Here is a 22,993-nt window from a genome sequence, read left to right on the forward strand (position 1 = left end):
ACCAGGATTCCTTATCTCAAATTGATACATGTGCACTTCGCCATCATCCCTGAAAGTTTTTAACACCAACCCGGAAACACCCTGTATACTAATCCGGCGTCAGTGAAGTAATAAACTATACTATTTATAACGAAGGCATGTACTGTATCATAGTTTACCATTCTCAATCACTGTGTTGGAGGGAAATAAGCGTAAAGTTCTGTAAGAACTTTACTTGTTTATAGGATGTTGTTCTTCGAGTTACTGTTGTTCCAGTGGCTGGTTGAGTGCCGTGAACTGCGTTATCACAAAGAGTACAATGACAGAGGAATGCAAAACGAGCATCCTGATAAGAATAAATATTTTTATACTTCAATGTCTGTCGTCCAATTTGTATCAGTAACTGTGAAAGATATTGTCTTTGCAGGAAGGAAAGTTTTTTTTCTATTTCATGCGAAAACTTTCCCAGTAGGCAAGCGAGAAAATGTTATCGCGTCTTTCTGCAACAGTTTACGAACTACGGCATAGCAGAATTTTGCTGTAAGTTACTCTCATGTAAAGACGTTTGTCATAAAGTTCCGCCCAGCTACACTGATTCATGCACAAAGCACTTCTCCTTTCATTTGTATGAAGTGAATAGCTGTTGTACGGACACTTTCAAGTGAATGAATTGTTTACATTTGTCTGGTTTCCCTCGCTTTGAATGGCAGTACGCAATATTTATGGTTAACTCTACTCGAATTCAGAAATAATACTCTGAGAATTCAACATTTTCTACGTAGGCCTACAGACATAAATAAAAAAGAGATGAGAAAGGGATGAAAGATGACGTGATATGTTGGATATAAAATAAAATAAGTTAAATAAATACAAACTGAAGACATGAGAGGACGAAAAATACAAGAATTATGGTTGTGGTGATGAAGACAGTGGTCGTGATGATGATGATGATGATGATGATGATGATGATGATGATGATGAGGAAAATCTACAAACTATTAGGAGAAACACGGAAATTTTACTTGAAGCAAGTAAAGCGATAGGTTTGGAAGTAAATCCCGAAAATATAAAGTATATGCTTATGTCTCGCGATCAGAATATTGTACGAAATGAAAATATAAAAATTGGAAATTTATCCTTTGAAGGGATGGAAAAATGCAAATATCTTGGAGAAACAGTAACAAGTATAAATGACACTCGGGAGGAAATAAAAACCCAGAACAAATATGGGAAATGTGTGTTATTATTAGGTTGAGAAGCTTTATCATCCAGTCTGCTCTCAAAAAAAGCTGAAAGTTAGAATTCATAAAACAGTTATATTACCGGTTGTTGTGTACGGTTGTGAAACTTGGACTCTCACTTTGACAGAAGAACAGACGTTAAGGGTATTTGAAAATAAGGTGCTTAAGAAAATATTTTGGGGCTAAGAGTGATGAAGTTATAGGAGAATGGAGAAAGTTACACATAACCTGACATAATTAGGAACATTAGATTCAGACGTTTGAGATGGGCACGTATGGGCGAATCCAGAAATGTATATAGAGTGTTAGTTGGGAGGCTGGATGAAAAAAGACCTTTGGGAGGCCGAGACGTAGATGGGTGGATAATATTAAAATGGATTTGAGGGAGGTGGGTTATGATGATAGAGACTGGATTAATCTCTCTCAGGATAGGGACCGATGGCGGCTTATGTGAGGGCGGCAATGAACCTCCGGCTTCTATAAAAGCCATAAGTAACAAAATAATGTAAGTAATTTTAATTAAGAATGTTTTATGAATTTTATTTATTGTTAGAATTTAGTGTTCCTGTCACATTCCTGGATAATTTATCAGTAATCTCAGATCATCTTGTGGTATGTGTTAATCGCTGATATATGCCTATTTTACAAACTGAGTTAGTTCACCGTTTTGGAGTAAAGGTTAGCAAGCATGACCGTGAAACGAGCAGGCCAAGATTCAAATCGAGGTTGAGATAAGCTACCTATAGTCCCGTAGCTCTAATTTCCGGCAGCCTATCACGTTGCAGGTCGGCCACATTTAAACGTGTGCGTCTTGTGGTTCGCTGATGAAGATGTTAAGCATTTCCTAAAGCTGGATAAATACTTATATATAATCGCCCGCCATTTTGGCTTTTTCGTTGGCGTTCGCAGAAAGCACACGAGGATGTTATTTGCAGATCAATTATTTGCTGAATTACAGTGCGTTTGATTTATAATCATAGGAGCTACGACATGATTATGTTTAACGGTTTGGCAAATAGATCCCTCGTCTGGTAGCTCGGCAACGAAAGAACAAAAATGGCGAACGATACTACCTACCTAGACTTCATAGAGCCTTGACTTCCTAAGACGTAAGCAAAGAGGAGTAGTCACGCCGCCGGGAATAACAGTATCGCGACTATAATATGCTGGGTAACTTTTGCGCTGGACCCTGGACTCATTTCGCTGGAATTATCGTCTTCATATCATTCAGACGCTAGATAACCATAGCAGTTGATAGAGCGTCGTAATATAACCAATAAAAAATTAAGAAACAAAATCAAGTTACGTTGTTACTTGAGTAGCCTTTCATCTTCCTGAAGTATGAAGTTTAAAGTAGGGAAGATGACAGGCGAGGAATTGAATTGGCGCAGGCAGGACACGTGACCCAGCTGCCGGTGGCGTCCCGCGCCGCTCTCCACACAGCCTGCAGTTCACTTCGCTCTCTCGCTGCGACCTGCGACCGCAGCTCCCCAGTGCGATGTGACGGAGTGCGTACTGCGTGTGTGTGACGAGCAGCGAGGTACAGTGTGCAGCATGCCAATGCCTTGTTTAACGTACTAATTGATTTCCTTCCTTGTCCTTCTTCCAACTCTATTTTTTTCGGCATTACTTTTTCTCTATTTTTTTATATATACATATTTCTTTTATCTTTCCTTCACAAATTTTTCACACTTGGCTGACTCTTCGTCTATCTGTTTATACTCCCGCCTGTATATACGTAACTGTATGCTGTCTTTTTCTGTATCCTTGTCCTTTTTTCTATTTTCTCTTTTTTTTGCGTTTTTCTTTTAAAGCATGTCCTTTTAACGCAGACGCCTTCTTCATTTTCTCAGCAATTCTTTCCTTTAATTTTTTCTCATTTTTCATGTTCCACATTTTTTCCTGCTTGTCGCATTATATTTATTTTATGTTTTTTTATCGTTTCGCTCTTTTTATTTTTCATTTTCTTCCTTCCTAATTTCTTTCGATCTTTCCTTTTTACTTTGTTCCCTTTTTTTCGTTTATTCCTTATTTCGTTATTCTTTTTTTTTAATTGTTCGTTTTTTCGATGTTCTTTTTCCTTTTTGTTGTTCTTTATGCTTTTCTTTATCCCTTTCTTTTCGTTGTTACCTTTTTCTATTCGTTGTTACCTTTTTCTATTCGTTGTTTCCTTTTTCTTTCCATGTTATTTTTTTCCTTTTTTTGTTGATTTGGTTTTTCTTTTTTTTACTTTTCGTTGTTAATTTTCCTTTCCGTTGTTCGTTTTTCTTTTCGTTGCTCTTTTTCATTTACCATTGTTACTTTTCGTTTCCGTTTTTCCTTTTTTTTATTGCCGTTTCTTTTTCATTGTCCTCGTTGCTTTTCTTTTTCTTAGTTTCTTTTGTCTCTTTTTTAAATTTTAATTGTGTTTCTTGTTTCACTATTTCTTTTTGTTGTTTCTTTGTTTCTTCACAGTTTTGTCGTCGTTTCTTTTTTTATTTGTTGATTTTGATTTTTCGTTTTTGTTTATATTTATTTCTTTGCTTTAGTTGTTTGCCTTTTCGTTGTTTTGTTGTTTGTCCTTGTTTCTTTTGTTTTTGGTGCTTATATTTTGTTGTTTTTCGTTACTTTTTCAGCATTTATTTGTATTTTCATTATTTTTCTTTTGTTCTTTTCTTACTCTTCTTCTGTTTTTCATTTCTCCTTGTTTCTTTTCTTATTTTTTATTTACTCGTGAGTTATTTATTTTATCTTTTCGTTCATATTTTAAAATTTTAGCTGCTTCAGAATGTACAGTAATTTTGTTCATCCCTCTTTAGAGATTCATACTCATTGCGTTAGGAAGAGTTATTTTTTATGTTGTGTTTACTTGTAGTTGTTAGTCTCTCGACTGAAAGTTGTGATCGTGAAACGTGGTAATATGTATACCGGTGCTTCCGCCTTTTCTACTCTTAGATAAATAGATGATAATGCAGAATCAATTTGTTATTGGAGAAGAAATAGGAGCATTTATCCACTGAATATGGTATAGGCAAATATATTTGAAGTTTTAGTAATCGTAATGTTCCACGCACATTGGAACGCAATAGATAACTTTTGAAATATTTCAGAGCTAGGCGAAAAAAGGCCAAGCTAATTTATCACTATTTTACAAAATATTAGTTTTGAAGAATATATATTTCACTTAATTCTACAGCACTCTCCATTGTATGAAACCTGTGTGAGTAATACCGAAAGGGTTGTCAAATATTTCTGGTGTTGGAGTTCTAAAATTCATATTAAACGTAGCCTATTCATTTCATTTTGATGTAACTTGTGTGGCTTGCAGTCTCGTAGTTCAAAGCTGAAACTCGAGCGGATTGTTTCTGTTGAAGCATTTTGTTTCACAAACTTGTGAACTGTTTAACAGAAATCCGATGAAAAGCCATTTTATGATTTACATATAAACGACTATTCTCATTTTCTGTTACATACCTTACGTAGAAAGGAACTTATATATTGTAGGCTTATTTATTTATTTATTTATTCTGGTAGAGGTAAGACCATGAGGCCTTCTCTTCCACACTACCAGAAGTGAAATACATAATGAAACAATGACAAAAATAGGAAAGTCATACTTAAATATAAAAATAATTTTCGTGCACATTAACAAACTTACATGGGCTATAATGAGATATTAACTAAATATGATACATAATTAAGTTATTTACAATTCATATCCTAATTCTATTTTATGATAGGCCTAAATGACGATTTATATACACACAGAATAACCTATAAAAATCGGCTAACACTCACAAATCAATTTCATGTAAAAGTATGTAATTCTTAATTCTTAATTTAAATTGATTAACTGTTCGGCAAACTCTGACATGACGAGGTAAGGAGTTCCATAGGCTACAAACTGATACTGTGAAAGAGGATGAATAGAAAGAGGTACGATGTCGAAGAATGGATAATAAGGCCTGATGTTGATTCCGTAACGTTGTAAGATATTTAAAGCGAGTTCTCAGATATTTAGGAGTAGAAGTGAATAATATTCTAAACAGAACAGATAAAGAATGTGCTATTCTACGTTCCTTTAGGCGGACCCAAGAAAGAACTTCAAAAGATGGCGTTATATGATCAAATTTACGAGTATTGCAGATGAAGCGGACACACACATTATGAACACGTTGTAGTCTTTCAACTAAATTGACAGTTATATTTGTCAAGAGAGAATCGCAGTAATCAAAATGGGGCATCACTGGCGATTGAATAATGTTTCATTTTATGGTAAGAGGCAGACAGTTTCGTAAGTGATTTAGAGAGTGGAGCAATGAAAATATTTTCTTACAGATGTGAGTTACTTGACTATTCCAGTTTAGATCTCTGTCCATTAATAATCCAAGATTTTTTACAGTGTCGTTATACTTAATAAACGACCCATTTATTAACAGTCTTGGTACGGTTCTGTCGTCAATTGTACTGAGTAAGCGCTGATGTCCCATTACATTTGCCTGCGATTTTCCTGGGTTTAACCTCGGTCCAAACCTTTGTGCCCACAGAGAGATAGAGTTTAGGTCTTCAATCATTGTGGTCACTGTATCAGTTAGTTCATCAGGACGAATTATGTACTTAGAAAAAATTTTCAACGGCAAATACTTTCATAACCATTGACCCAAGCGTTTCCATCTGGGAGTAACTCTCCAAAACAGTAGAACATCGTAACACTATCACACACACACACTTACAGGTACACTGTTACAGCCACCGGCGTAGCTCTGTCGGCTAAGGCACTTGCCTGTCAATCCAGAGTTGCGCTCGGACGCGGGTTCGATTCCCGCTTGGGCTGATTACCTGGTTGGGTTTTTTCCGAGGTTTTCCCCAATCGTAAGGCAAATGTCAGATAATCTGTGGCGAATCCTCGACTTCATTTCGCCGAATACCATCTCACTACCACCAATTCCATCGACGCTAAATAACCTCGTAGTTGATACAGCGTCGTTAAATAACCAAGTAAATAAATACACTGTTACATACACAGACCCAAACATACAGACTTATTACCTAGCTCACAAACACCCAGTCACACCCTCGTACAGAAATATGAGCACACAGGAACATATACGCACACATACACTCACACACATAATTACAGTAAACACAAACACAGACGCTTATACACATATAGGTACACACACATACACACACGTATCGACACTCTCACATATGTATTGACACTCGGACACGCGTATGAAAACTCACACACGTATAGAAACTCACACACAAGTAAACTGTATACACACACACGTATATAGGCTACACGCAGAATGACCTTCATTATGTCTGGTACGTACTACTTCAGCATCAGAGCATAGCAAATTCATTGGCATGATATGGTTCCTATTATCAAATTCTACCTTCAAGGATCGGGTCTTTTTTAATCTTCCATTATCATTCTCACACAAAGGTATAGACACTCATACGCAAGTATAGACTCTCTCTCTCTCTCTCTCTCTCTCACATACACACACACACACACACACACACACACACACACACACACACACATATATATATATATATATATATATACACACATGAATATAGATACTCTCACACGTATACTCACACACATATATACTCACACACGTGTATAGATTCTCACACATATTATAGACCAGGCCTGCACAAGGTTTGCGCTCTCCGAGCCGGCTCACAGCTCATGAGCGGAATGCAGATATTAGCTGCGCTCTGTATAAGGGTGGACTGGAAGAAGGGGCGACCTCGTACAAAATATAAGTACTATTACGAGTGTTTATGAAGTGAATTCCCGTTCAGTGTTTGCAAAACTATCTTGGACTATTATTAATTAATAAAGAAATATTTATTTTACAGAAATAATATAAATTCTGTAGCTACTTATATGTACAATATCATTTTGTTATATTTTTATTTATCAGTACATCAGAACGGGGTTTTATCACAGTCTACTATATACAGTCGCGAAGCTTGAGGTGTTTTTTTTTCAAATCTCGTGATAAAGCGCTCCAAGCGGTTAGCAACTAGAAACAATAGACTGTCCATGGTCGACTTTGGACTGTGTCATATTTCTATCGAGTGCTAGCTCGTTGCGTATTTCACATTGATGCTTGTGAAATGTTCGTTATTGGTTGTAATGAAAATGTTAATGGCTAAAATATAATAATTGGAATAATAATATGGGACAAAGAGGAGACGTTTGTAGTGCTATAAATTGTAGCAACAGTAAGAGAAAGAGGCCAGAGTTATCCTTTGTCCGATTTCCGAAAGATTCAGAAAGGTTCCTGGGTTTCCACAAGAATGCTGTGCGGAAACAAAATCTTAATTTTGAAGTTCTTTGTGACTGTTAGAATACATTATATCCTTAAATTTCACAATGAAATGTTTTATTCTAACCGAAAGGACATTAGATACCGGTTAAAGTTCTGTCACTTAGGCTGCTAAATTTCCAGAGAAATAAAAGGTTAGGTCTACTTTTTTTTTCAGAGGATTTATTTTTAACTGTAGCTATTAATTTTGTTATTATTTTACGTGTTATTTTACTAAAGACGTAGAAAAATTAAGTTTGTTTTAATGAAATTTATTGATCACGTTTTATTTTCAATTCTGGTGGGATGATTATTGCTTAGGCCTATTTTTTTCAAAGGATGTGTTTTTAATTATAACTGTTAATTTTGTTATTATTTTTATTTGTTGCTTTACTAGAGACGTAGAAAAGTCTGTTAAAATAAAATTTATTGATCACGTTTTATTTCCAATTCTGGTGTGATTATTATTGCTTAACCTCATCCCACTTTGTTAACTACGTAAGCCTACACTACAAGTACCGGTACACGTAAGTTACTCCATTAATTCATATTTCCATTATTATTGTTGTAAAGGGAAATGCAAATTGATATTTATTGGTTTCATAGTTAATTATCGCTATAATCTTGAATGAGTGAAGCTACATATTATAGTAAATTTCAGTTCGTTTTGCACAAACAAAAATTATATTACTTATTTCTTGCAGGTATCTTTGAGTTTATGGTGGAATTTAATATACTTCATTAAAATAGTAAATTTACTTTATGCATTTAATATTTCAATAATGGAAGGAAGGTGTTAATGTTTCCAAAAGAACACGACAACGAAAGTGTAGCATATTTTGTCGTCTGCTAGGAGAGAGATCTGCGATGATGAGGCGATAATAGCGATCCTAGTGTTGGGCAACTACCCATGTTTGCATTTTTACTACATATTGAGCTTCGCGACTGTATATAGTAGACTGTAGTTTTATGCTGTTGGCAGCTGAAAGGAACAGTAGCCTACTGATCGTAATGAAACATCAGTTATAGATGTTCAATGACTGCCTTTATTAAAGCTGATTATAGAATACAGTTGCTGACAAATATAAATGTTGAGCCAAACATAGCAGTCATTTTCACAGCCAGCCTGTGTAGTTGTGGATATTATTGCTAATGTTTAATCTTGTAAAACTCAACCAGGCTAGTAGTATTATTCAAACGATCTTTAGCCCTTAGGTCACATTGAAGATCAATAAGTTCGAGCTCTAAATCGTTAAATGTTAAATGTTATGTTCCGTCTTTTAGATTCCTCCATTCTGTACTCTATCAGTAGGTAAGCAACGTGAAACAGTTACTGAGAATAGGCCTACACACTGCACTCCACTAGATAAATGAGTGGTCGTTTCCCTCTCCTCTACCTATATCAAGTCTATGTCATTCTGACGTATCTTCCTCTCCGTTTCGGCGAGCGGTAAACACGGTTCTCCCGCTCCGAAGGAGCGCTGTTTGTGCAGGTATGTTAGGCCGATAGACACTTACACATGTATAGTCCCTTACATACATGTTTATACACTCAGCCATACGTAGGCCTATAGCACTCACACAAGTAGCCTATAAACAATCACACACATGTATAGACATACTCACTTAAGGACAGACGAACACGTATACACACTCTCACGGATGCACATATTCGCACTTTCATTTTACTTATTTTCTTTCAATGCAGTTCGCTTAATTTCGAGCACTTTAAAATTATGAATAAAACTTCATCATGAGAGAAATGTAAAATTATGCAGTAATGTTAAGAGTTTTTTTTGTTTTAATCTGCATTTACCTTGTGAATTACATTTTAAATATTATTATATTACTCACAAAGTCATACATTTGTAGGGATTTGAATTTCAGTCAACAGTAGCAGCAGTGCTGTATTGAAGGAAACTGAGAAACTCAGAGTAGCATAAAAAGTTACGTGAAAGTTTCCCTTCAATTTAGTCTCTAAACATTGTATCAGCAGACGCAATTCGTTTTCTCATTGCAGCAGGAAGCGTAGAAGTCAGAACTTTGATCTGGATTTTAGTGAAGTCTTTATGCCGGTGAAGCCATTACTACGTCTGTCTCTATCTTGGGCTCCATTCATTCCTATTGACTTGTCATTACATTTCGCCTGGCTTCGGCGTGCAATGTTCAGGAGATAAAACGTTTTCTCGCTGCTGCTGCCACCTGTGGCTGATAGCTGAGCAGAACAAATGATGCGAGTCAGTTGTGGACTTTGCCATTTCTAAAAGAGGATAGGCCTATACAATTCTGAGCTATATTTAGATTGGAATATGCCAATATCAAACACCTTTCTGGCATTAACACATCTGGTGTGAAAAGTTTTTCAGTTAAAAATAAGATGTCTATTAAAATTTTAAGACTGCTATTAAAAGATTTTCCCTTTTAAAGTTCGTTGTTAAGAGATGTGTTAATTTGAATATCCAATGCTAAATTCACTTTAAATACATTTATTTTTTGTAACTAAGAGATAATGATATTAGAAATTATTATAATATATGTGTGGAGTCATGTTATGTAATTTTTTTTTTTCAAATTTATATATCGCGCATATATATATGTACAGGGACATCATTTTATTTTTACTAACATTTTTAATATTAACTTGCCTATACCTCTGGATCAACGCCGTTCGCTACCCCCTTCCACGACTGGAGTTCGATGATACTGGCGTAATATACAAACAAATCACTTTACTAGGTATAGGAGGGAAGAAAAATAGTTCATCCATTTACGTAAACTAGGAAATATTGCGCTTTTGAGTTCGATGATTTTCATTAGGTTTTTGTTTAATCAAAATACAGTACAGTATTAACAATGAGTGTTTTTACTCACGAACTGAGCTGTCCATGTGGACGTATTCATTATGCAGTGTATATTATACTGTCTACAGCACATTAGCGTACAATATAGAGAATGAAGTTAAATTCAAAAATAATCACAATATGGATATTTAAACACATTTTTGAAAATGGTGGGCGTTCATTTCGATACAGGCTTCAGTTCTAATGTGTATATTACCGCATTATAGACTATTATACCTAATTCCAATTACCAGTTTCGTTCTTCGTACTAGTATGTAACTCATGTTGTAATAATTCTGTACCTACTCTATAAAAGAGTACCTTACGTACTGTAAATTCAATCTTCACTTCTGCCCGATCCGAAAAGATAAAATTACTCAGACATACCATCTACTGTCCGTCCAAGTGGTTATGTCGTAGGGTCGTAGAAAGGGAGGAAATCACGTGACAGTTAATTACTTAACGAGGCCCTTTTATTTAAGTTATTTTAAACAGTTGTATAATATTACGTAGACGTCCAATTCCTAACAGAAATTAATGTTCTCAGAAAAGAGCTAAGACAGCTCAGCCATTAGCTGGCGAATAAAAGCTGGTGGAGGAAACCGGGATATGACGTAGGCAAATGGACGACAGTACCTGTGCGAAAATGATTCAATATTGAAAGCTTGTTCGTCACTGAAAATGCGAACATATTTTTGAAACGTACTGTTTACTATGACCGTAAGGCTATTATGACTGTATATGCGGTCTTGGATCTGTGTGAAGGACGGTTGAACTTCATTAGTAGAAGGGGTGGGAGTGAAGTACATTAAAAAACTCAGGTACAATAAAAATTGAAGTAAAAATAAAATGATGTCCCTGTATATATTTAAGACAAATATCTCACTTTTAAGAATATTTGTCTTTTAAATAGCAGTTCAAGAAGATATTAAACCGTAAAAAGTAAGTTTTCATTTGTAACATGATGAAGAAACGCGTAAAATATATAATCAGAAACTAATGTTGATCTTCGTGAAATAGATTGTTACATTTCGTATGGCGAGAAAATATCAATATTTTTAGTATCGATGACCTGTATTTTCATCTAAATCTCTAAATAAATTTGTTTGCAGTATCACAAAATACTTTTTATTTGTACTATACGCCGTTTAATGGGAAAGTGAGAATTGAGGAAAGTACAGTGTGGGACTTAGTTCACCGGCCCTGACCGGAGGAGAACATCACAGGGGAATCTGGAAGTGGGGATGTAGTGGAACTGATAAGAGGTTGACAGGGTGAAGCTCTGGCCGTTCGGCTACCGCAACCTATACAGTAAAAATAAACTATAATTGAAAAAACTTAATCAACAACATATACAAAAACAAGCCATTAATTTTAACACAAAAAATAAAATAAAATAAAATAAATAATTTATATGATATTTCAGATTATACCGAATTGCACGATTAATATATGTATAGTGATTCGTTAATGCTTTTATGACGCTTGTACTACATCAATTCGGAAGCTGGCAAATAGGGGTGTGGTTTAAAGAAACTTTGGAGTGAGTAACAGTTGATACATTCATTTTGCATTCTTATCAGGGCCGGTGAGGTGAATCTCGTATAATAGGCGCTTTATGTAATGGCCAGACACCGTAATTGAAAACAGATGGAAAAGAATGTAATCATTCCAACACATCTGGCGCATGTTTGTAATGTTATCACACATTTTAATAAAAGTGCATATGATGCGAATACATGTTTAATGATTTCAAGATATTACAGTTTTGGAAACCATTCTGCGAGACCAGATCTAAACTGCTTGTTCCAGGACTCCATTTTGTTTCCAATAAAGAATCAAGTTACTCAAGTTATCCACTGTTCTCTTATTCAGTTTGGCATCGGAAAGTTGCGAGAACTTCTGTATTGTAAAAACTGTTGAGTGGAGAGACCTTTACAGAACGAAAGGGCAAACTTTATCGAGCCCTTCTATTTCTCTTTCAAAGGAAGTACACAAAAACATATCCTCATTCGATTTGTTCTCCGTTATCTGTACTTTCGCTTGAAGTACGGTTCTTTATTCAATATTATGGAAGTACTAGCTAGCTAGTTGATGTCATTCCACGAGAGAGACAAGGATACAGTCGACACTGAATAGCAATGGCTTTTAAAGGAGTACAAAATGAATATACTCTGTTTACTCAAAAATAAGGCTCCATCGATTATAAGACCCTCTTATTTTTTAAAGTACCTATTGTTTATAAAAATATTTTGTATATAAATGTTAGACCCATAAGAAAATACCGGTTATATTCTAGTGTCGTATTCTAAGTGAGGCAGAAACTATAAGCTTTTCAGAAAATAATCGTCAAGAGAATAAATAGATCCATAAGTCAATAGAGAACGTGGAATACCATTAGGTTCAGCGTAAGGACAGACTTCGTCCTTTTTCAGTAACTTTTAGCGAAAGCGATGAGATTAAAGGAGTGCGGAAGCTGGCCGTTTTGTTTATCCTTTCCGAGCCCCTACAGCCGAGGCTGCGCAGAAGTTTAGAGTAGGGACAAATTGAAGCTTGCGTCCGCCGCCATGTTTTGGGAGAAGCACCGGCTAGCGGACGGCTACACTATACAATGCTGGATGTTTAATATATATGAATATATATGTTTGGTGTCTCTTATAAATCAATCTGAATGGATAAATGAAAATTAACATTTGAAGCGACCACGTTAAAGACATAATCAAGCTTAGTTACCATTAGTTTGAAATGAAACGAAACGAAAGAAAACTGCAACAATTTGATACCGTAACTAAAGATGTTGTATAGTTATTTGACAACATATAGAGCGAACAGAAATACAAATGCATATTGTAGTAATAGTTTAGATGAAAAGAAAATTGTTAGTATTGACTATTATTAACAAAACATTGCCTGTGTAAGACGTTACATTAGGCCTAGATTGTGAACACGTTTGCTTTGATGTGGACGAGAAATAAACAATTATTATTTATTCGCTTCCATATCACATAATATAGCTCTACACCTGTAAAATAGAAACACGTACCTAATGTTTTAGTTAGAAATATAAGTAGGCCTACCGTGCAATAGCTTATTATCACAGCTGTAGTATGAAATAAACGTCACGTGCATGAATTATTCAATTAGTCATGTAATAAAACTCAGGCCTAGTGTACAGAACTTCTTGCCTATTGATTCATTATTATTATTATTACTATTATTATTATTATTATTATTATTATTATTATTATTATTATTATTATTGACTCCGTTAAATATTGTCTTACAACATTTTTATGTAAAGTCGTGTTGTACTGGTAACCTTAAGTGTGTGCTAACATCTGCTCTTGATGTACTTTCTTTTATTTGGTTATTTAATGACGCTGTATCAACTACTAGATTATTTAGCATCGATGGTATTGATGATAGCGAGATGATATTTGGCGAGACGAGGCCAAGGATCCGCCATAGATTACCTGACATTCACCTTACGGTTGGGGATATAAGAAAAAACCCAACCAGGAAATCAGCGGGAATCGCACCTGCGACCGAGCGCGACTCCGGACTGACAGTCCTTAGCCCACTGAGCTACGTCAGTAGATCTTTATGCACTTTTATGGTCAGCTTAACAAGTTTAAAATATGGTTCTCGGGAGGAATCTGGGATCCACTTTATAAAATATGTTCCTATAAGTACAGAAAAATTGCACAAGTTTTCTACTTCTAGAGCTCATTGCTTTCACACGATGTAAGAGTGGATGGTAATATGCCATTGAACTGTCAACATCTGTATAATCGCTCTTTCACTTAAGCGACATATTTCTATAATCTCAGATGATGGTATGACAAGACTCCCATTATTCTTTCGTTAAAAAATAAAAGAGATTTTGTTTACTGGTGGTAGGCTACGTACCATAAATTGAGTCTTTAGATTTATTACACCATATTTTTCTTAATGATTTAACAACTAAGCCAGCAATGAATACAATCACATTTTGACAATATTGTGCCATTGAGAATGGTGTAAGAATGAGGGAATTGTAATCGATGTCTGCAGTAGAAGAGTCATATCGCCTCTGATTCTCAAAACACTGAGGATTATTATTACAGTGCGTTAGGTGTTTGGAAAATACCATTGGGTATATAGACATTTTTAACGGACATTTCTCTCTTTGTAATATAATTTAGATAAATTATTTACGTATTTTCTAACGTATATAATAACATAAGTAAAAATATTCCATGTATTCGGTCATAGGAAATAGAAATAAACTAATAAGTCTATTTATGAGCAATATAAGGCGTTTATATTTAAAACAATGCTTAGTTACAATATTTAGATTTACTTCTGTTATTTTATATTATACGTTAGAAAATACGTAAATAAGTTTAGTTATATTACGGTGAAGGAGGAAATCCACTAAGAAAACGCCTATATACTCACGGTCTTACTAATAAAAACTCTATATACAGACGTTTAACTGTCTTATACTTATACAATGAGTAGCTCGTTTATAAGTCGTGTGAAAATTCCTTACTAATAATCACTACATACGTCGTGTATAACAGTATAACTGTTACACAGCTACGCCATAGTTCCGTCATTACTTCGTTACGAAAGGTAATATAATATCTGAGGTTCTCTATTGCATCCGGTAGAGCGCTCTAGTGTAGCGTGTTAAGTATCGATAGTACAACTGGCTCTAATCGATTGCCACACTATATTTTGGTCAAAGAGTACAAGCTACTGCAATAATATTCTAATTATTCTGTGCTCTTTGGTTTGTTCTTCTGTGTTTACACGGCAACCATTATCATAAAATGACAGTCGATACGAACAGCTGTTAGAGGGGCGGCCATTTTTTCTCTATATACAACGCTTAAACAAGGGGTTTCGTGTATATAACTACTGCAAAGCAATTCCCATTGTATAGTTACAGACTGTTTATACATCCATCGCTTATGCATGGTTTATTAGTAAAGTTTTATGTCTCAACTCTGCATAAGTCTCGTATAAAAACTATACACGGTTTATTAGTAAGACTGTCAATGGTATTTTCTAAACTCCGAATGCTCCCCAAACACGGCGTCGCGCGAACCTGCGCGAGAGGTTTCAAATTTGTACACGACATCAGCGCCAATTATGTGTCTAGATATATAACTACAACGTCTCTGATCCTTTCTACCTGATTCTGCCTTTCAGTTTGTGCTTATAAAATGAGTAACTACCTGTAGTCATGTGCTTGAGTGGCATGGTGCTTTCAAGTGCCTTGTGCGATCCAGATATTGCTAAGAAAATGAATTCTCTGAAAAGTTATAGGTTCATTTAATTTGGATGTTCTTGAATTTGCCGAGAAAAATGGAGTGCGGGCGTTAAAATAACCGGTAACTCGGATTAAGACCGATTGTTTTATGTTTTTCAGGCATCCTGTGAATTATGAGTGAATCAGACTGAGACGTCCTGCTTTACTAGTAATTTTAATGATTCTGATTGATTTGATTTTCATTGTAGTCACTCAAATGTTTTTTGCACGATCGTGTTTTTTTGTTGTATTTACAGCTACTGTTGTTAGGACTTGAAAATTAGAATTCACACACAGAAACGTGTTGATAGGGAAACAATTCTTCATAACATAAAACTATTCTGAAATGGACCATTACAGCGCATTTATTTTTACTTAGTTTCCATTACAGTGCAGTTTTGCAAAGACTTTGGAATAATATTGCTGTAAATTTTCAATGCAAAATGTTATAGGTCACCTCTGTGGTGTAGAGGTCAGCATGTTAGGCTCTTCGGGTTCGATTCCCGGTCGGGTTAAATATCCTAGTCGAGGTTTTTCAAGGTTTTCCCTCAACCGTAAGGCAAATGCCAGGAAATTCGGGCCACAACATCCTTGAATATCACCATCTCATTCATCACCGAAATCATATTCATAACAAATCAGTAATACATATACAGTCGCCATCTAGTTTACAACAATAGAACTAGTCTCAATAATAGTACACAGGCCTTCGGATTTCATCCAAAAAGATTAACTCGCGATATGACCAGAGATGTTAAAGCGAGTATAAATAACAGCGAGTGAAAAAAATATATTGTATTTACAATTTAAAAAATATGATCGTGCAAAAAATGTTGTACAATACACGGTTTTGAAGTACAGTAATGGCAATAAAACCGGACCGACGGAATAATCAAAGTCCCCGAAATGAGCCACTGCGCATGTCACGCCCGCATTCACAAGATAGCGAGTAATCTATTGAAATTTTTGTAGTAGCCCATTTCGAAAGCCATTAGAAAATAAGCTGGTACGAGTAAAATTCATGTTCTGGAAATAATAAGTTAATTAAGTAGTAAAATATCGCTGCAATCGAAAAGTATTGGGATTAAATTTGAATAAGGAACAAAAAAAGTTTCCTTCCCAGGCAGGATTCGAACCACGAAAGTCTTAGTTACCAGTCTATCGTGCTTTGGAGTGAACAAGGCTCTGAAATCAGCTACAAGGGTCGGTCCGGTTTTTTTTTTGCCACTACTGTACATTATAAACTATCGGAAAATGAAAAACTCGCTCTGTTCGTTTTTCAAACTTTTCCTCGATTTTGTAAAAGCACTTCCCAACCTTGTATCGTAATAGGCCTATACTATTGTAATTTGTTTTATTAATAGCCGTTACATACCTAGTTGTGTAAGTTTAAACATCTAATATCTTTAGATTTAGTCTGTGTTAGTACAATACAATAATCTTTACTTAGTTACAATCTAAGTCCTCAGATTGCATTTTCATGTTTCTATATATTCGATTTCAAGACACGATGCGTATATAAGAACCTCCCAAACTTAAAAATAAAAATCTTGTAAAAAATGATCTTATTTTCGAGTAAATGTGATATATATATATGCCTACATTGTATTTTCTGACTATTTTATTTACTTTTTTGTTTAATTTCTCATTATACGAGGCGTATAAGCGATTTAAATGCGGAGCCCCTTTATTCATGAAGAGAAAATAATGTGATGCTGCAAAAAAAAAAAAATCAATTTCGAAATTTTCACGGAAATGTGTGTTTTCAGCATCCCTGATAGGTCTATCAAACATTTAGTTTTCGGTACTCCGTCTGTGTGTCTTTATAGCGATTTTTTCTAAACTGTTGAAGTATATTGTTCACGTTCTACATCTTACACAAAATAAAATACAGCAGTGGCTCACTAGTGAAGTGATTGGTTTACAGAGTACAAACTTTGCTTACAGACGAAAAACGTAGGTATACTGGTTACAGAGTATGCTTAAATCGACGTAGGCTGCTGCGGTGACGTCTCGCCGTTCTACAGCTACAGATTGAACGTTTTAAAAATAACAGAGTCAGAATCTCATTGTCAAGACAAATAATTTGTCTTACTCCCATAAATTTTAAATGCCAATTTTCTAAAAAATCAAAGTAGTACTAGAAGCGAATGAAATATACGAAGACCCGACCATCCTTCCATCCATCCATCCATCCATCCATCCATCCATCCATCTACTCAAGCACTCTTCCATATTTATCTATCCATTCGTACGTTCGTCCAACAGTTCACCAGTGCACTGTATAGTTCTTCTGTTTTATTTTTTTCAAACTTACTGATCGTGACATCTGACTTACGTTGAGTCTGCATGACATCGGTTATTTACTCGAGACAGCGAGTAAGATAACTTATAGGCTGCAAAGAATAAACACTTACTCAGACGAGATTAAAACTTACAATCGAGGAATCTTAATGGTTTCAAGTCTACCTCTTTACCTACTATATATCACGACTGTTTTGATGTCTTGTTTACAGAACAAAGGGCATGGTTCTCTTCCTACAACAAGGCCTTAAATTCAGTTTGTTTATTTCTCACCGAGATTGTCTGCAGCTTGGCTGAAGAACGTCCCCATATCGTCACCCTCACGGTCGATATTTTTAACCGCTCTCATGATTTCAAGATTTCCACATTTTTTTTCTCATCTCGCTCTCAAGTGTGGAAATTTTGTTGTTATCTGTCTTTCTTATATGTAATATCAGTTAGTCTAGAATCGTTTGAGACGGCCGAAGACAACACGGTGAGAAATGTTTATTTCGTATTCGTGAGGAGGGAAACAAAAATGTATTAATTCTTTTTATGAAGTCAATTTTAAAGTGAAACCATTATGTCTGAGTGTGAAATGGATAAATCGTTACGGATCTGACGTCACTTGCTTAGCAACGGCAATTAATTATCACGCTATTCTAACGTCACTTCCTTGGCAATAGACTCTTGAGTTGGTTTGGTGTTTCGTAGAGGGACAGACACTTTCTTGCACGAATTATATATTTTATTTCTCTTATCATTGACTCATACTAACAAATGGTTTTCAAAACTATCATGTAAATAAATTTGGAAACAAGAAATGGAAATAAAGAAATTAATAAACTAAGAAATAAATAAGTTAAATATAATTTGATGAAATGAATAGTTAAAGAAATATGTCATTATTATTGTTATTATTATTATTATTATTATTATTATTATTATTAATGGTGGCAGTTGTAGTAATAGTAACAAAAAATAAGGAATTAAAAACAAAACATTAAATAAGTAGGAAAGTGTGTAAATAAGTAAATGGAATTGCGAGTGGGAATTTATGCGTGTTTCTTCAGTCCCCCTTTGTAATCCCTTGCACACATGGCGTGATGTCACACAGAGAACGCTGTGAAACTTCCAATAGCATTGCTGGAACAATAAACAAGAGTGATGGGAACGCTGAGTGTGACTGAGCTGCCTCGTGTGACCTAAACCGTTTTCAAAGTAATTAAAATGTGTTTCACATGGAAAATAATTGTTCAACTTAGTGACATGTTGGAAGTTTTTGAAGCTAACAGAGAGGGCGCTTACAACAACACTCCCAGCGACAGTACAGTACTTGCTTCAGTTACAAAAACAGCGGAGTGCGAAGCGAATATCTTTATGACTTTCCACACCAAAATTCAAATATGAGAAGATCTTATTTGAAATGTCAGAGGACAAAGCTCTTCGGGTGCTATTCATAGACTTTTCGCTAGCCCGCGCTACGAGAGTGCTAAACTAGCCCCGGCTATCGACTGGTTATTTGTACAGGATTCATATCATATATCATATCATATCATATCATATCCTGGCTATCGACTGGTTATTTGTACAGGATTCATATCATATCATATATCATATCATATCATATCATATCATATCATATCATATCATATCATATCATATATCATATCAATCATATATCATATCAATCATATATCATATCATATATCATCATATCATATCATCATATATCATATCATATATCATATCATACCCTGGCTATCGACTGGTTATTTGTACAAGATTCATATCATATATCATATATATCATATCATATATCATGTATATCATATCATATATCATATCATATATCATATCATATCGCTAACACTGGTTTATGAATACGAAAAACGTTCGTTCGCTGATCATCCACCAGAAGCCCGCGCTAAGAATGTCTATGAATATGGTCCGATGATTAAGATTTTCACAAGCGTTTAATGTGCAAAATATGAGGGTTTAACTCCTGTGAACATCTGTGTGCAACGTTTAGCCTGTATCTTTCGCCCCACGATAAAATCACTATTGGGTCAGGTTTTCTTGCAGTATTCCCAGTCCCATTTATATACCGGTAACTTCATTGTGTACAGTGAGGGTTGGGGACAACTGGGCACAGAAAATTGGCCACAGAGGCAACTCGCCACATAATTTAAATTCGTATCAAAGACAATTAGCCACACATTAACATTCAAGGCAATACTCAAATTCGCAACAATTTATACTATATTTCGATGGTAACACAAGACAAATCTAGAAGCTGTAAATTAAATAGAAACTATGGCGGAAGAAATTTGCTTCACAAAATCAGAAAGAGGCTCTGAAAAATTAATATATCTTGGCTACATGTACACGAGACTTAAAGAAAATAAGAATGGAGTTGTTTGGCGCTGTGACATGCGTGGCGGCTGTAATGCAACAGTCACGTTATCAGAAGATGGAAGCAATGTCGTCAAAGAACCGTCTGAACACAAGAATCATTCTGCAGACTGGGGAAGGATTAAGGCAAAGGAATGTGTAGGGAACATGAAGGCAAGGGCGGGGACTTCCCGAGAACCAACGTCTGTCATTATTCAAAATGAGTTACAGCGTATTGCAAGCGAAGTCATTGTGAATCTACCGAAGAAACCATCTATTAAAAAAACTGTGCGCCGTGCCAGGAAGCTGCACCTACCACCTGAACCAAGGAATATTGACGAACTGAACGTTATAGCCGACAGATACACTAAGATCGTACAAGGAGAAAGGTGGTTGTTGTATTTTGAACCGGAGGACAACGTGAAACTTATCATATTTGCCACTAATTCACATTTAAATAAATTGTTACGCTTCCATTTTTGGATAATGGACGGTGTGGCAAATTTTCTATCTGTGGCAAATTGTCTATCTGTGGCGAATTATCCCTGTTACTAATTTGCTGTGGCCAATTGTCCCAGTTACCAATTTTCTGTGGCCAACTGTCCGGAACCGGTATAGTCACACAACCGAATTGGAAAAAAGCACACAACTAATATGAGAAGAACATGGCTACCAAAAATAGTAATGGAATATAAATCTTAAGAACCAAGAAAATATTGAGCTTAATATTATGTGAAAAGGTTATTTTATTATTATTACTTCTCCGAATGGTTAGATTCTATATAGGCCTACATCAAACAAACGGCACTTTTCGACGATAGGGATGCTGAAGACACTATTTTCATATTCTACCTTTGCAGCCCTTTATATTTACTGTACGCTAGAAGAAACTCGTCGGCTTGTCTTGTATTGGAAGCTATAGTCACGGTGGCAGAAGCAGCTGTCAGGCGGACTGCCGGCGAACCCTAGCCCAGAGCAATATCCAGCACGGCGTGCATATATTGACACGAAACAAATTGCTTTCCGAGGATGTGATTTGGAAGAACGGATCAGCGAATTCCAAACGATATTAAAGTGGCTATGGAACATGTAGGTCCAAGTTGCTTTAGCTGGATTTTTTTTATAAGCAAGACGAAGTCTGAGGTTTGAGAATGCTTCTTTTTCCTCTCTTTGCACAGTAAACAGAACGAATGCGACGGTAACAATAAAGTGCAATGATATAGTTAATTGCAATTTTTAAATATTATTAGGTCTAATTATGTGGTATTTGCTACTGCTATTACTACTACTGCTGCTACTATTGCTACTACTACTGCTGCTGCTGCTGCTACTACTACTGCTGATGCTGATACTACTACTGCTACTACTACTACTACTACTACAACTACTGTTGCTGCTGTTATTAATGCTGCTGCCTAGTATTGGGCGGCCGGCGGGTAGCTACTACTGCTACTACTACTACTGCTACTACTACTACTGCTACTACTACTACTACTACTACTACTACTACTACTACTACTACTACTGTTGCTGCTGTTATTAATGCTGCTGCCTAGTATTGGGCGGCCGGCGGGTAGCTACTACTGCTACTACTACTACTACTACTACTACTACTACTACTGCTACTACTACTACTACTACTACTGTTGCTGCTGTTATTAATGCTACTGCCTATTATTGGGCGGCCGGGTTACTACTACTACTACTGCTGCTGCTGCTGCTTATTATTGGGCGGCCGGGTAGCTCAATTGGTAGAGCAGCTGGCTACGGACTGGAAGGTCCGGGGTTCGATCCCAGGTGGTGGCAGGATTTTTTCTCGTTGCCAAACTTTCAGAACGGCCCCGAGGTTCACTCAGCCTCCTATAAAATTGAGTACCGGGTCTTTCCCGGGGGTAAAAGGCGGTCAGAGCGTGCTACTGACCACACCGCCGAGGTCATGGAGAGCATGGGGCTCTACTTCCATGCCCCCCAAGTGTCTTCATGGCATGTTACGGGTATACCTTTGCCTTTTTTTTTACTGCCTACTATTGCTGCAGCTATTACTATTACTAGGCCACCGGCGTGGCTCAGTCGGTTAAGGTGCTTGCCTTCCGGTCTGAAGTTGCGCTCGGGCGCGGGTTCGATCCCCGCTTGGGCTGATTACCTTGTTGGGTTTTTCCGAGGTTTTCCCCAACTGTAAGGTGAATTCCAGGTAATCTACGCCGAATCCTCGGCCTCATCTCGCCAAATATCATCTCGCTATCACCAATCTCATCGACTCTAATAACCTCGTAGCTGATACAGCGTCGTTAAATAAACAACTATTACTAATATACTACAGAGACAGCAAAATATCACTACATTACGGAGTGATTCTCAGTCGGGAACCCGCGGCCCGTAGGGCGTGAAGTGCGGTTAATGAGGGCCACGAAATAATAATAATAATAATAATAATAATAATAATAATAATAATAATAATAGTAATGACTATTATTATTGTTGTTGTTTTTAGTCAACTGACCGAAGACAGGTTGAACCTCTCAAGTAACACCAAAAGGCATCATTCATGAGGCAACAACGTCAGGAGATAATGAGGTAGGATGGCGAGTTCCTTTCCCCCTCCATTGCATACATCGCCGATTATTTACATGTTCCATTAGTCAGACT

General features: G+C 36.1%; 1 protein-coding gene across 1 annotated transcript in view; it reads left to right on the forward strand.

Annotated features, from left to right (window-relative positions):
- Pten (phosphatase and tensin-like protein) overlaps positions 1–22,993 on the forward strand; it is a 232,732-nt gene that overhangs the window by 134,373 nt on the left and 75,366 nt on the right. The window lies entirely within an intron of this gene.

The sequence above is a fragment of the Periplaneta americana genome, chromosome 13 (assembly GCF_040183065.1).
Source record: "Periplaneta americana isolate PAMFEO1 chromosome 13, P.americana_PAMFEO1_priV1, whole genome shotgun sequence".
Classification (NCBI taxonomy): domain Eukaryota; kingdom Metazoa; phylum Arthropoda; class Insecta; order Blattodea; family Blattidae; genus Periplaneta; species Periplaneta americana.